This window comes from Bubalus bubalis, chromosome 12 (genome assembly GCF_019923935.1).
Source record: "Bubalus bubalis isolate 160015118507 breed Murrah chromosome 12, NDDB_SH_1, whole genome shotgun sequence".
NCBI lineage: Eukaryota > Metazoa > Chordata > Mammalia > Artiodactyla > Bovidae > Bubalus > Bubalus bubalis.
The window spans coordinates 73,531,943-73,537,942 of record NC_059168.1 but is presented as its reverse complement, the minus strand read 5'-3'; the positions used below and the strand labels follow the sequence as shown (position 1 = coordinate 73,537,942).

The 6,000-nt window shown below is 53.8% G+C and overlaps 1 protein-coding gene across 9 annotated transcripts in view; it reads right to left on the bottom strand.

Moving 5' to 3' along the window:
- Positions 1 to 5,187: 5,187 nt before the first annotated feature.
- DTNB (dystrobrevin beta) overlaps positions 5,188 to 6,000 on the bottom strand; it is a 244,784-nt gene continuing 243,971 nt past the window's right edge. For all 9 annotated transcript variants that reach the window (XM_044926157.2, XM_044926166.2, XM_044926167.2 and 6 more), the window contains one exon: positions 5,188 to 5,436. The gene's annotated coding sequence lies outside the window, so the exon portion shown is untranslated. The remainder of the gene's footprint in view (positions 5,437 to 6,000) is intronic.

Here is a 6,000-nt window from a genome sequence, read left to right as displayed (position 1 = left end):
CTTCAAAGGACGCCCACCCCCACCCCAGTAAGTCCCAGTTTTCCTCATGGTCTTCCTTAGGGATTCTACATGTTATAAATGTAAGCAGTCACACCCACCCAAACCTTCACAGAGCTGGGACACTAACTGTTGTTAGTTGCTCGGTCACGTTTGACTCTGCGACCCCATGGACTGTAGCATGCTAGGCGTCCCTATCCTTCACCATCTCCTGTAGTTTGCTGAAACTTATGTTCATTGAGTTGGTGATGCCGTCCAACCAACTCATCCTTTGTCATCCCCTTCTCTTCCTGCCTTCAATCTTTCCCAGCATCAGGGTTTTCTCCAATGAGTCAGCTCTTTACATCTAATGTATACTGGAGCTTCCAAAAATATTGGAAGCTTCAGCATCAGTCCTTCCAGTGAAAATTCAGGGAAATTAACAGTGCTTTCTAAAATTGGGAAACTGATTTGATGTCCATTTTCTCACACCAGGCTCTACCAAAACTGTCCTGCCATGGGGCAGGAGGCGGGGAAGATGACGCCAGAGTACCCTCCACCTGTTTGCCAACACGGTCGGTGGGAGAGTCACCAAGCCCACCACCTAGAGACCTCACTTCCCAGGCAAGGCTAAGTGTGCAGAGAAGATGTCAGAATCCTTGGCACTTATTAGTACTATTTGTAACTGGGAAGAGGGTCTGCAATGTCGATCAGGTTCTCTCCTGATCTTGCTCAGTTGTGTCCGACTCTTTGCAACCCTATGGGCTGTAGCCCACCAGGCTCCTCTGTTCATGTGATATCCCCTGCAAGAATACTGGAGCGGGTTGCCATTTCCTATACCAGGGCATCTTCCCGACCCAGGGATTGAACCCTGCATCTCCTGCATTGGCAGGTAGATTCTTTCCCAATTCGTCACCTGGGAAGCCCAATCAGGTTCTCTACTCATCATTCTCTCTCTTACAATAGCCATGGGAATAGGAGTTTCACATAGGCGGAAGGTAAGCAGCCCAGCTGGGGCCTGAACATCATTTAGTGGAGAATACAGTATTTACATTCTAGGGAAGGGAATGAGAAGGTGACTGCTCCTTGTCAGGAAAGTTATGACAAACCTAGACAGTGTGTTAAAACACAAAGACATCACTTTTCCAACAAAGGTCCATACAGTCAAGGCTATGGTAGTTATGTACGGTTGTGAGAGCTGGACCATAAAAAAGGCAGAACACCAAAGAATTGATGCTTTTGAACTGTGGTGCTGGAGAAGACTCTTGAGAGTTCCTGGACAGCAAGGAGATCAAACCAGTCAATCTTAAAGGAAATCAACCCTGAATACTCTTTGGAAGGACTGATGCTAAAACTCCAATATTTTGGCCACCTGATGCAAAGAGCTGACTCAGTGGAAAAGACCCTGATGCTGGGAAAGACTGAAGGCAGAAGAGCATGACAGAGGATGAGATGGTTGGATAGCATCACTGATGCGATGGACATGAACTTGAGCAAACTCTGGGAGATGGCGAAGGACAGGGAAACCTGGTGTGCTTCAGCCCATGGGGTTGTGAAGAGTCGGACATGACGACCAAACAACATTCTGGGGAAGGCATCTTGCTGTAAAAACTCCAATGGTGGGGGCTCAGTGCCAGCAACAGCCTTTCTCCCCTCTTCTCCCTCCCTCCTGAGCCAGGTAGGTCATTGGTCTCCGGGACACTGAGACGGTAAACCAGGTAGGACTCACTCAGTCACGAGGCATCTGTGAGGTTGGTCTTCTCCAAGTTCAAGGCTTCACCTATGACGGCTGCCCCACCCTCACTCATAGGGGAAGGTCTTTGTTTATTGAGTGGTGGGGAACCAAAAAGAAACAGCCTAGGATCACCAGTCCTTCTGGTATTCTGGCCAAGAAATGTGGGAGGACAGCAGAGCCCCAGACTTCCCTTCTGGGAGGACAGCAGAGCCCTCCCAGAAGGGAAGTCTCTCTTTCTCTACAATAGACAACTGATGCTGTCCCTTCTCCACCTCACTGGCCATGGTTTCTTGCACTGATATGCTTTTCTCCTCCTAGTATGGTGTTCCTCACATTGTGGTTGGATCTACACCACCATCATCGCCACCATCACTCAGGAGCTTGTTAGAAATGCAGATTCTCTGGCTCTGCCCCAGGTACTCTGGGGGTGGGACCCAGCTCTCCCTATTTTAATAAGCCCATGGGGGATACTAAGTTTGAGGGCCACCGGCATTGTCTCTTACACCTAAAATCCCCCAGGAAGAGACTCACTTGGTTTTCTGATCCACGTGTGGAGGACCTGTCCAGTTGCACGCAGCTTGCAGTGATGGAATGTCTGCCCAAGGAAGGTGGGCTACCCATGTCCCGCTCCACCTCCAGCAGTCACCTGACCCCTGACAGAGGTGGTCAGGAAAGGCTAGGTTTGGAATCTACTGCACGGCTCCTCACAAACCCTTGTCTTCCAGAAGGTGCAGCAGGAATTCAGATGGCTCTGGGCATTACCATAGCAACTGTACCTTTCCAAAGCTGTCATGGACTACAGGAGCAGGGCGTAAGCAATGCAGAAGAGGGGGAGTCTGCTGATGGAAGAAGCACACCCAGCAGTGGAGAGGGCTATGACAGTAAATGGAACCTCAGCACGGCTGGGATTTATGAGCCTGAACCTGGTGGGATCGCGACTTCCTTGAGACCCAGGATGCCTCTGGGACCTCTCCAGGGGTCTTCCTAGCTACAGATCAGCACCAGCCCAGGGGGCCCACAATGCTGACAGAATATGCCAGCTCTCTCAAAAGGTCATTTTTGTGTGTACTTAGTCACTCAGTCGTGTCTGATTCTTTGCAACTCCATGGACTATAGCCTGCCAGGCTCCTCTGTCCTTGGGGTTCTCCAGGCAAGAATAGTGGAGTGGGTAGCCATTTCCTTTCTCCAAGGGATCTTCCTGACCCAGGGATCAAACCTGGGTCTCCTGCATTGCAAGCAGATTCTTTACCATCTGAGCCACCAGGGAGGCAGGTTAAAGTAGGCTAGCTCCTAAATGGTCATGAAGCAGTTAAGAAGGAAATGCCCACTACAGGATGTATCTTGTTACAGGTCAGGGTTAAGGACAGGGACCCAGCTTCAAGCTTCTGGTAGGGGTCTGTATTCAAAAGCAGATGCCAAGCAGCCAGGAGGCACAGCAGGGGCCTTAGATAATGGTAGATATTCCAGCTGGAAATGAAATCAACTATTGAGAATTTATATGAAAATGGACCACCCAGACATGTTGAGTAGTCCCTGTGGCTCTCTCCTGTCTGCTTAGGATCTTCTGGGTGCTGGTAAAGCGGGAGGCTGGAAGTTTGGAGCCTTTCCTGTGTTTGAAGACTCTGACTATACTCTTTGGCAAAGGCCAAAGAGAGTGAGAGACAGCTGGAAGGTGGTCAGGCCTGTGGGGGCCCAGGAGACACTGCTATTCACACCTGCACCTCAGCTGGCCCCAGCCCTTGGCTGATTTGAAGCCGCTAGTGCTTCAAATCTGTTCCTTTGAGTGTTTCAACTCTTTAAGCAGCAAGCAATCCACATGAATCAGGAGGTGGGATCTTAACTGTCCTCAGGGGCAGGGTGTGGGAAGTCAGGATTGCAAAGGCAGCACCGAATCACCCATCGGTGTCCTCTGTGAGGCCCCGGCCTACCTAGACCTTCCACACCTAATCTCACCACTGGTTGGCACGGACTATCCCCCAGGACATTCCATTTGGTTCCTCTCATCTCTCTGGTCCTCCAGGCAAGCTGGGACCCCCGCCCCCTACTCCCATTGGAGCACCTTGACACAGATGTTCTTTCAGGGGAGCTGCCTTGGCATCCCTGGGGCCTCAGCTCATTGCGGGTCACACTCTGGGCTCTGTAGTGCATGGGAGCTGCTGGGGGGTGGGGGCGGGCGGCCGCATGCTCTCCCCCAGGCACCAGGGCTTCTCCCGAGGCTCCCAGAGGAGTGCGTTTTTTTCACACCAGCTCTGGCTCCCGTTTTCCCTGCTGCTCTGGCACATCTGGAGTCTTCCCAGCTGCTCCTGCCCCTCATGTCTGGTCTCATCACACTTAGCTGCTGGGCAAGGTGTTCCCACGCGAGCCTCGACCTCCTTCAGGAGTGGGAGCCACGGAGGGAGAAGGGGGTGCGAAGGGAGTGCTGCAGAGCGCCCCACCCCGCTCCTTCACCCCGACTGCTACCTCACAAGGCTCCCAGGTGACTCCGATCGCTGCCGTGGGCGAGCCCACGACAGGTTTGGTGCAGCCCTCCCTCCTCCGACAGCGGGCCGGGGTCTACAGCGGGAGTGCGTGTTGGGGGTGGGGAGAGGCGAGAGTCGGCAGTGAGGCCTCTCGCTTCATTCCAGTTACTGCCCTTTATAAATATTTATAGCAGTTCTGCTACTAAAAATAACATCCTGGAGCCCGGGGTGGGGGCGGTGGGAATAAATGAAAATCACCAGGAATCGGGATTGATTAGCCTGTGTGCGGGAGCCGGATGGCACCGGGAGAGAGGAGAGGCTGTGCGAGCGAGGCCCCCGCCCCGGACGGCGCTCCCTCTGGCGGTCACCGGTCAGCGCGTCCCGCCTGGCCGCCCCGGCTCCGCGACACCCGCTCGCCTGCTCTCCTGCAGCGGCCGGAGGAGGTAGAGAACGAGGAGAAAGAGGACAAGGTGGAGACAGAGGAGGAGGACTCGTCGGGGTTGCAGGGGCAAAGCTCGCTGGCTCTCTGCTCCTGCTTACCGCCCGGGCTGCAGCGCAGCGGCGTCGAATCGGGCGGAAGTGTAAGCAGCGAGAGAGAAAGGAAGGAGGCTATTTTTAGCCCTGTGGCCAGGGTGTGAATGTCTGTAGAACCGAGCAAAGCCTGAAGCTGTCTTTGCACGACAGAGGAAAGAAAACCTGTTGGTTTTTAAAGGTCAAAGGTTGGGAGGAAACTCGTGCCCCCATCCCGGGAAGCAGCCCGCGTGCTGGCGAGATGCCAGTAAGAACTCCATCAGCACGCGCGCGCACGCGCGCGCACACACACACACACACACACACACACACGAGATTGGTGCTATTTCTCTTTTCAACCTCCAGTAAATTCTAGCAAGAACTCCATCAGCTCTCTCTCTCTCTCTCTCTCACACACACACACACACAACGAGATTCGTGCTGTTTCTTTTCTCTTTTCAACCTCCAGTAAATTCCCGTTGCAGAGATGAGACCATGCCCGGAGGAGAGTGATGAAGATGCTAGTTCATGCAGGACTGTGCGAGGGTGGGGTGGGGGGTGCGCCTGAGGCGGCACCGGCGGTCCCTCCCACTTCCCACCGGCCTGGGCTCCCCTCTCCCTGGCAGGTGGTAACGTCTGGCAGCCTGCAAGCCTGGTCCAGGTGTGCAGCAGAAAGATGGACAGGAATGCGCCTCTGGGAGAACACCTCGCCTTCTTCGAGTCGGTCGGTGCCAGCTCGCTCCACATCCCCTGTGCCTGTGCAGGACAGATGCACGGTGATTCCCGGGCACTGGTGCAGGGTCTCAAGGCAAAGGCGTCTAACATCTGCCGGGACCGGACAATGCACAGGGATGGTGCTGTCCGGCTGCTTACCTTGTCGACTCAGGACACTAGAAGAGGGACAGGACTCACACCCTCCTTTTAGGGAAGCGAGTGTTCTCTTTCTGGGGGTATCTTGGGTCTTTGGAGTCCTTGCTTAGGTCACAGGGTCAGGAAATGTTTCCAGGAAATAAAGAACTGTGTTTGCATTGCAAGGCTTGGAAAGTGGTGGTTTCATGGGGTGAAGAATTGTGACTGAAGGGAAGGGCAAAGAGGCTGGTGATGTGCTGAGAAGCCCTGGATGGAAGGGGAGAAAGCCTCAGCCTCACACATAAAGTGAGCAGAACTTAAGAGTCCACCTGAGCGTTTAGGCTTTTCCTTAACTTTCCGAAACTCTCCCCGCTTCCAGAGTTTCTCACAACACCCCCCTCCCAGGGTCAGAGGACAGCACTAGTAGCAGAGGAGTCAGGGCTGGCACCAGGCTCCTGGGTAGTGGGCCTT